The sequence below is a fragment of the Vombatus ursinus genome, unplaced genomic scaffold (genome assembly GCF_900497805.2).
Source record: "Vombatus ursinus unplaced genomic scaffold, bare-nosed wombat genome assembly UNPS02014784.1, whole genome shotgun sequence".
In the NCBI taxonomy this organism is placed as follows: Eukaryota; Metazoa; Chordata; class Mammalia; order Diprotodontia; family Vombatidae; genus Vombatus; species Vombatus ursinus.
This window is the reverse complement of record NW_020954562.1, coordinates 7050372-7060579: the sequence shown is the minus strand read 5'-3', so window position 1 is coordinate 7060579 and position 10208 is coordinate 7050372. Positions and strand designations below refer to the sequence as shown.

At 37.1% G+C, this 10208-nt stretch overlaps 1 pseudogene; it reads left to right on the top strand.

Moving 5' to 3' along the window:
- Window positions 1-8206: 8206 nt before the first annotated feature.
- On the top strand, window positions 8207-9814 carry LOC114046486 (annotated as a pseudogene).
- Window positions 9815-10208: the final 394 nt, after the last annotated feature.

Genomic DNA, 10208 nt, shown 5'->3' with positions numbered 1-10208 from the left:
AAGTGCTAGAGAACTCTGTGAATATGTAAATCTATTAAAATGATGTTATATTATAATAAAGACTTTTTGCCCCTTTTAGTCTCTTGTCTTTTGCTTTATCATCATTCACTTTTTTCTTTGGCACTGCGATTAAAGTTACACCAGAATCCATTTCTCATACCTCCTAGTATGCCGCTGGGAAGTCTCCTGAAGGCCATGACAGTGGAAAGCAGAACTTCTGGCAAGTCCTTCTAAACCAGAAAGGCTCCACTTTGGGGCCGAGCAATGGACAATGTGCCTACTGCCTGAGAGACAAGTCGAGCATAGTTCAAAGAGAACTGATCTCAGCACAGCCAGCCTCGAGGCAATGAGTGTTTTGGTCACAGCAACCTTTATAGTCTGCCTACTCAGAAAGAGGAGGGTGTCAATCGGCTTCAGTAAAGAAAATAACCATGAGAATTAAATCGCCTGCTTTTTAAAGTATCAAAGAAGATTGAGGGGGATGGATTAAACTAAATTCTGTGACCCACTGAATATATAAGTACTAGTAGCCTTAGGTTACTACATTATACTAAGAGAGCCTAGGGGTCATGTAGTTTATTATCAATTATTCCAAATCATAAATACACCAAAGAACAAGAGCATATATCAGGATATTATGAGGGGTCATGTTATATATGATATATGATAGATAATATGATCTAGTCCATACACACTCATCTTTTTATAAGGGAAGCCCAGAAAGAAAAAAATAACTCTTGCCTAAGACTGTATCACTGATTCCCTACGCCATCTATTAAAATGACAAAACCATAGCTACTGAATTGACAAAACCACAGGCAGTGTGGTGCAGTGGAAATAATACTGAATTTGGTGTGGGGGGACCTGAGTTTAAATTCCAATTGTACCACTGTGTAACTGGGCAATTCCATTAATCTCTCATTTTTCTTATCTGTGAAATGAGGGAGATGAGATGACATCCTAAATTTAATTCCAGCATTCTTTTTCTCTCTCCATTCCCCAGTCCTAGAAACCCAATGTCTTCAGACTGGTCTCTATCTTCTATGAGTACACCATACTCTGAAACTTTCTTTACCCTTATGCCTATAAGAATTTACTTGACCAAAGGAGCTAGGATTACAACCAAGAATAACCTACCCAGCAAAACTGAGTATAATATTTCAAGGGTAAAAAATAGATATTTAATTAAATAGAGGACTTGTAAGTATTACTGATGAAAAAACCAGAGCTGAATAAAAAAATTAACATTCAAACACAATACTCAAAAGAAGCATAAAAAGGTAAAAGTGAAAGAGTAATCATAAGGGTCTCAATCATAACTCCTAAGAACTTTATCATTATTAGAGTAGTTAGAAGGAGTCTGCATAGACAGAAGGCATGGGTGTGAGTTGATTATGCTGGAATGACCTCCAAAAAAGATGAAGGGGTGAGAAAGAGGGATGCACTGGGAGAAGGGAGAAAGGAGAGGTGAAGGGCAAAATTTTCTGACATAAAAAGGGGCACAAGAAAGAGCTTTACAGTGGAGGGGGTATATGGTTGGAGGGGAGGTGGCAGGCAATGTTTGAACCTCACTCATTAGACTTAGTTCAAAGAGGGAAGAACACATATACATATATATGTGTATATGTATATGTGTATACACACACACTCAGTGGTGTATGAGAAATGTAGCTTACCCAATAGAGAAATAGGAGGGGAGATTAGAGTAAAGGAGGGGATGATAAAAGAGAGGACAGATTAAGGGAGTCAGTGGAAAGAAACAAAACAGACTTTTGAGGAGGAATAGTATAAAAAGAGAGAGAAGAAGAAACAGAGGAAAACAGGATGGGTTGGAATGCATTAATCGTAACTGTGAATGTGAATGAGATGAGCTCAACCATATAACAGAAGCTGATCACAGAATGGATTAGAAACCAGAATCCAACAATATATTGTTTATAAGAGACATACTTGAAACAGAAAGACACACACAGAATTAAAATAAAGGGCCTGAGCAAAATCTAATATGCTTCAGCTAAACTTAAAAAAAAAAAAGACAGGGGTAACAATCATGATCTCAGACAAAGCAAAAGCTAAAATAGGCCTAATTAAAAGAGATAATAAGAGAAACTACATTTTGCTACAAAGTAGCACAGACAACGAGGTAATATCAAAAATTTTACAGCAAGTTTCTCTGATAAAAGTCTCATTTCTCAAATACTTACTGAGTATAGAACTGGGTCAAATTCATAAAAATAAGAACCATTCCTCAATTGATAAATCATCAAAGGATACAAAAGATGGTTTTCAGAAAAAGAAATCAAAGCTTCTATAGTCATGAAAAAATACTCTAAATCACTATTGGTTAGAGAAAGGTAAATTAAAACAACTTTGAAATACCACCTCATACTTATCAGAAATAATAGATGCTAAAGGGAATGAGGGAAAAATAGGTACACTAATAAACTGTTAGTGGAGCAGTGAACTGGTTCGACCATTCTGAAGAACAATTTGGAACTATGCCCAAAGAGCATACCCTTTGACCCAGCAATACCACTACTAGGTCTGTATCCCAAAGAGATCAAAGACAAAGGAAAAAGACACACACACACACATATATATGCAAAATATTTATAACTACTATTTTTGTGGGGCAAAGAATTGGAAACTGAGGGGATGCTCATCAATTGGGAAATGACTGAACAAGTTGTGGCATATGACTGTGATGGAATACTATTGTGCTATAAGAAATGATGAGGGAGATAGTTTCAGAAAAACACGTGAAGACTTCTATGAACTGATACAAAGTGAGGTGAGCAGAACCAGGAGATCATTGTATACAGTGACAATAATACTATAATGATGATCAACTGTGAAAGACTTAACTAAAATTCCAAAGGACTCATGATGAAAAATGCTATCTACCTCCAGAGAGAGAGCTGATGCAGATTAAAGTGTAGTTTTCTCACTTTCTTTTTTCATGCTATTTTTTCTTTTTTTGTAACATGGCTAATATATAAATATGTTTTGCATGATTTCACATGTATAATTCATGTCAAATTGCTTGCTTTCTCAGTGTGTAGGAGGGGTACAGAAGAGAGAGAGAATTTGAAACTCAAAAAGAAAATTTAATGTTTAAAATATATAAATAATATATTTTTGAAAAATAAACTCTATCTTGTATACACATATTCACATATGTGAATGTTGTACATTTTGTATTTATCTTACATGTGCGTATTTTTTTCACATCACATTTTCCCTGATAGAATATAATTATAATCATAACATCAATAATAATAATTAGCATTTGTATAATGCTTTAAGTTTTGCAAAGTTTTTTATAAATATTACCTCATTAATCCTCATAAAAACCCCAGGAAGGAGATGTTATTATTATCCCCATGTTAGAGATGAGGAAACTGAGGCAGATAAATGTTAAGTGATTTGCCTAGAGCCTCACAGCTAGTGAATGTCTGTAGGCATCAGGACTTCCTGAGGCCAGGCCCAATGCCCTACCTACTACACCACCAGCTACCTCAAGGGCAAGAACTGTTTCATTTTTGTCTTTATATCTCCAGAATCTAGCACAGTGTGTGGAACCCAATAGAAAAATAATAAATACATATCATTTGATTTATTTCCTTAAATGGCCATAACTCGAAACTGAACTTTTAAAACATTGTTTTATTTATGATACAGTCTTATGTTCCCTGTTCTGAATTTTAGAAGCATATAGGTGAAATATTTTACATTTCTCCCTTACGAATAAAGTTACTTAAAAACTTGAAAAAAGTGAGTGCCCATAGATTAGAGAACAGCTGGACAATTTATAGCACATGAAAATGATGGAATATTATTGCATTGGAAGGAAATGAGTAATAGAAAGAATTCAGAGAACGCTGAAAAAATTTATACACTCTGATGTACAGCAAAGGAAACAGAACTAGGAGAGAAATAGACAAAGTGACTTCAATAAAATAAAGGTACACAGTACTAAGAAGCAATCAAACTTTGACTAATTGTAATGACTAATCTCAGTCCTAGAGAACAGATGATGAACCACACCTCTCTCTTCTTAGTAAAGGGATGGGAGAATATGATGCATAATGTGCAACTGCATTGGTTCAATTTACCAAAATGATTTTCTTTGTTACAAAGGAATGTTCAATGGAAGTGATTGTGGAGTGAAGACAAAAGGCATTGATAAACTTATTTTTTTAAAAAAATAAAGTTGTTTTTAATTTGTGTCGCCCTAGCTGTGTGTGTGGTTCCCCACCGGATATAAAGAGTATTCTTGTGCCCATCAATCAAAGGATCCTCATCTCAAGCACCTTTAAGAATATTTCTCCTTTTTAGAAAGATAGTTATTCTTAGGAAAGGTCTAAATTGGGAATCATTTCAATAAGGATAGCATATGCTTAATTTAACCCAGACGCCTTTTTGGTAAAAGCTAGCTTACTCTGGAATCTCCCTTTGAAAGAATTTTGAGGGTTCTGACAGAGAGATCTGAAAAAAAAATGCTGTGAGAATATCCTTATCCCAAATGCCCACATCTTTGAAAACACTCCAGAAAATTAGATGTGCCAAAGATAAACCCGTCAGGAAGGTCAAAAGAAACCAGAATTTATTCTCAAATGCTAAGTAGCAGCACAGTTATCCCTTCTATTAGATTTAATCAAAAGGTTTCTCTGGCACTCCCTCCGTAAATTTCAATTTGACTCATCTTTATTTGTAAAAGTGAAAACAAATCTGAAAAACAAAATCAAGGTTTTATGGATCACAGATGCAAATCACAATAGCCTCATATGTGAGTTCTCATCCATAAAAGGTCTCTCACTCATCCCATAAATAATGCAGTGCCAACCACTCGCTCATAACCCAGGACTCTTTGCTGTGGCCTCAAATTTCTTTTTATCAAGATGTCTAAGGTATAGCATTGCATTGTGTAGCACAACTATTTCACTTTTTACTTTTTTTTAAGAGGACAGACAGTTGATCACGGAGATACAGTCCCTTCCCTGTTTTTATCTATGCCTAATAAAATTCTCTAAAATTGTTAAAAGGTTTTCCTACATCCAGATATGTGAATAACATGCACATTCCACATTTTATATAACCCTCCAACTATTCTGGTTGATAAAAACAGTATAAACCTCAGTGGGGGAAAAAAGAGAGGTCTCTCCTTCTCTCTCTCTCTCTCTCTCTCTCTCTCTCTCTCTCTCTCTCTCTCTCTCTCTTTCTCCCTCCCTCCCTCCCTCCGTGTGTATACATGTATATCCATATATATATATAGTTATAGTTATAGTTACAGTTATAACCTCCCTAAAATCCTTCTCTGATGCCTCATTGTGGTGTAGGGGTGACCCACCCTGGGCTCTCAGAAGCTGAGACAATGGAATATAACTTCTGGTAACTTCTTGTTAAAAAACAAGTTGGCTTTCTTTCTAACTTCAAAATTTTGAAAAGAACATTTTAAAAATATAGAGAGATCTTTGTCTAACTTCTATGTGCCATGTTGAGTTCTGCTCCACAAGCATTTTTAAGTGCCTACTATGTGCCAGATACAGTGCTAGTCGATGAAGATGCCAAGACAAAAGAAACCGTCTCTGGCCTCGTGGAGCTTACATTCTACTGCATGGATAATGAAATACAAAGAACATACAAAATGGTTTCAAAAGGAAAACAGCATGACCAATTTGGGGATCAAAAAAGTAGGAGTAGGAGATGAAACTGCAGAGACCTGCTGGAGAAAAGAACTACAACATCTACTAGGCAAAAGAGCTTTAAATTGCCTTTTTCCAGCACTACCTTATCTAGCCAACATTTATAGCAAAGATTTATCCATTATTCTTGATAATTTACTTTTTTTGTTGTTGTTGGGCAATGGGGGTTAAGTGACTTGCCCAAGGTCACACAGCTAGTAAGTGTTATGAGTCTGAGGCCGGATTTGAACTCAGGTCCTCCTGAATCCAGGTTGATAATTTACTTTTAGCTTTTAAATCCATGTATTATATAAAAATGATAAAAGTAACCCTAGGGCTGACTATGACCATGGAATGAGACCAGAGGGGTTTTGTTCTGTTTTGGGGGATTTTTTTGAGAATTGTTTTTTTTTTTGTTTTGTTTCGTTTCGTTTTGTCTTGTTCTGTTAGCAGATGAAGCTAAAAATTGGTGGAATCCATGTAAAATTAAAGGGAGAAGTCATAAGAAATGACGAGCAGGATGCTCTCAGAAAAACCTAGAAAGATTTACATGAACAGATGCACAGTGAAATGAGCAGGACCAGGAGAACATTGTCCATAATAACAGCCATATTGTATGAAGATCAGATGTGAATAATTTAGCTATTCTCAACAATGCAATGATCCAAGACAATTCTGAAGGACTTAATGATGAAAGGTGCTGTCCATCTCCAGAGAAAGAACTAGTGGAGTCTAAATGTAGATTAAAGCATACTTTTTCATTGTTTTATTTTTCTTGGGGTTTTTTGGGTCTGTGTTTTTTTTTTCACGGAATGACTTACATGAAAAAGTGTTTTTCATGGCTATACATATATAACCTATGTCAAATTGCTTGCCTTCTCCATGCAGAAGGAGAGGAGGTAAAGACAGAATTTGGAACTCAAAATCTGAGGAAAAAAATGTTAAAATTGTTTTTACATGTAATTGGGGAAAAATAAAATATTAAATGAAAAATAAAAAGGGAGAAGCTTTGATTGATATTAAACTAAAAATTGCTTCCCTTTTTTTGAGCTTCCTAAAATTAAATCCCTAAAATTAATCCTTAGACAAAAATTTCCCAAAGATTCATATCTACCAGCTGCAATTACAAATGAAATTTATTCTTCCTCCAATCATTAAAAAATCTGATTTTGTCTGAATTTTCCCAATATGTTAATATAATGTTCTATTAATTTTTTTTGAGTTACTGAAATTGATATATATAAGGTGTCCCTGAAGTCTTAGTGCATTTTAAAAATTAACTTAAACTGCACTTAAACTTTTGGGACACCTTGTGTTTTAATATTTCTACGAATCTGCAATCTCATCATTGTGGACACTGCCACCACTAGTATGGATCACAATTCATCTATGCTTATCTGTCCTTTGTCCTTGTTCTTCCATATATCATCTAGGATGTGTGTAAAAGACCTTCCTCTAGGTTTTTTAACAATATGTGGGTACTCATACTCTACTGGGATAACATATGTCTAGGTATTACTTCTCATTCTTACTACGTGATTGGCCCATCTCCTTTTCTATTTAGAAATATTCTGGAATTATTTCCTCAGTTATCATAGAAATTATTTCCTCAATTTTTCTGGATTTCTGAATTTCCTCAATCATTATATTCACTGACCAGCCAGCTCTCCACTTGGGGCTGAATATTTATTCTGTATATACTTACACGTGTATTTGTCTCTCTTGTTAGAATGTTAGCACTTTGCAAGTAGGGATTGTTTCATTCACTGTATCTGGGTCACTAGCACCTGGCGCAATGCTCAGCACATAGAAAGCACCCCTTTGTTTTCCCTCCTCACTCTTCTTCCCTAGGTCAACCAAAAAACCATCAAACTGCTTGACTATTCACAAGGCTTGGGTGAGATGGGAGTTACCAGTTCTATTCTGTCTGATGAGATGGAGCACATCCGGACTTTACCACCTGCCCTAACACTATCTCCTAAGATCCCCAGGCCTTGGTCTGTCTCTGTTTCCTGCAGTGCTGGGCATTGTCATCTTACCTTACAGATTACAACCTAGCAATCCCTTCTCATTCTTTGCAGTTCCTATCTCTGTTCCCTCATTGGTCCTCTATATCTTTGTTGGGTTTTTAGAATTTTGTGATGTTCAGGTGATTATGGCCTGAGCTAAGGCAGTAGTAGTGTAAGTAGAAAAGTAGAGGTCAGCTGAGAGATGTGTTGTAGAAATAGAAATATCAAGATTTATACTGATGGGATATGTGGAGTGAGGGAGAGTGAAGGGTCAAGGAGAAGGTGAGCTTAGGAACCTAGAAAATAGTGGTGTCTTCCATAGAAATAGGGAAGTTTGGAACAGAGGTGGCTTTGGGAGGAAAAGATAATGGATTCAGTTTTGAACATGTTGAATTCAAATCCTAAAATATCTAAAAGACAGCTGATGATGTGGGACTAGAGATTAGGAGAGAGACTGGGGCTGGACATACATACATACATACACACATACATCTGTGGCTCATCAGAATAAAGATGATAGTCAAACCCATGAAGCTGGTGAATTTGTGTAGAGAGCACAGAAGAAGAGAAAAGTATGTAGGACAGAGCCTTGGGGAAAACCCCTCAACTAGGGGGCTTAATATGGATGAGAAGACAGCAAAGAGCAGCCCACCAGGCAGGAAGAGAACAAGGAAGAAGCAGTGTTAAAGGAAGCCCAAAGATCAAAGAGTATCCAGAAGAGAGAATAGTAAACCATATCAAATATGGCAGAGAGGTCATGAAAGATGAGGAATGAGAAAAGACCATCAGAGTTAGCAATTAAGATATCACTGGTAATTTTGGAGAAAGCAGTTTCAGTTGAGTGATGAGATTGAATGCCAGAATGCAAAGGACTGAGGAGAAGAAATGGAGCTAATTAGCAGAAAGTTTTTTTTTTTCCCCAATGAATTTGGCTGAGAAAGGGAGGAGAGACACAAGATGAAGGCTTAAGGCAATGGTGGGGTCTAGCAAGGATTCTTTAAGGATCTGGGAGATGATACCCCAAAGAGATTAGAAAAAGAAGTAGACACATATGTCCAAAAATAATATTTTCTTTCATGGAAAAGAATTGGAAACTGAGAGGATGCCCATCAATTGGGGAATGGCTGAAAATTATAACATACAGATATGATGGATTACTATTGAGCTATAAGAAATGACAAAGGAGATAGTTTCAGAAAAACCTGGGATGACAGAATATGAACTGATGCACAGCAAGTGAACAAAACCAGAACACTATACACAGTAACAGCAATTTTGTAAAGATAATCAACTGTGAAAAATTTAATAATGCTGATCAACACGATAACCCACCACAATTCCAAAAGATGAGTGATAAAAGATGTGATCCACCTCCAGATAGAGAACTGGCAGGGCTCAGAGTGCAAATTGAAGCATATTTTTTTTCTTTCTTTTTCTTGACCTCCCCACCCTCCTCCCTAAATATGGCTAATCCAGAAATGTGTTTTGCATGACGTTAAATTTATAATGTGTTTTGTATTCTTTCCAACGGTTAGAGGACAGGGAGAGGGATAGAATGTGGAAACGAAAATAAAATAAAATCGAACAACAACAGCAAAGGAGCGCCAGAAAAACAAACAAGAAGGAGGGCTTTGAAAACTATATGTGAGTTCTCTGTCTTCTCTGCTCTGCAGGAAGTTCTCCTGCTTTGCCCCTCACCCTCCGAGAATATACACCTGCGCCCAGTTCATCTCTACCCCTGCTCTTGGGAGGCGCAGCTCTCAGTTGCTGAGTTGATTATATCTGCAGTGGTGTTAAAACAACTACAGATGAAAACTTCAGCATCTTGGCAGAATCAAGTCCCTTGACCTCACTTGTCCCCATATGTAGCTTCCAAACTAGCAGCATCTGGAGGGACATTAACAACAACAGCCAAATTCTCTGGGGCTAGGGCTGAGGCTGCCACTGTGGGAGTGACTGGCTCTGGAGCTGGGACCGAGGCTATATTTGGAAGTCTCATCATTGGTTATGATGAGACTGAAACAGCAGCTCTTCTCCCATGTCATCCTGGGGTTTGCCCTCTCTGAGATCATGGGGCTCTTTTGCCTGATGGTGGCCTTCCTCCTCCTCTTCACCATGTGATGGAGCAATATCTATTCCCTAACATTTCCAAATATTCTTCTTCCTCCTGGTGCTTCCATGTCTTGTCCAGCCTGTGTGTACCTCCCCCTCCCCAGGCAGCCTTAGAGAAAATCACTGGTTCAGAATTTGACAGAGGGGAGACAAATACTGTATTAATAAGCTGGAGGGAAAAGTTATACGTTAAGGGGCAGCTAGGTGACGCAGTGGATAGAGCACTGGCCCTTGAGTCAGAAGGACCTGAGTTCAAATACAGCTTCAGACACATAATGCTAGCTGTGTGACTCTGGGCAAGTCACCTAACCCCAATTGCCTCATAAAATACACATGCACATTGAATTTGTTATACACTTAAAAGGAAAAGGAAGCTTTATAGAATAGTGATACAAAGTTTCAT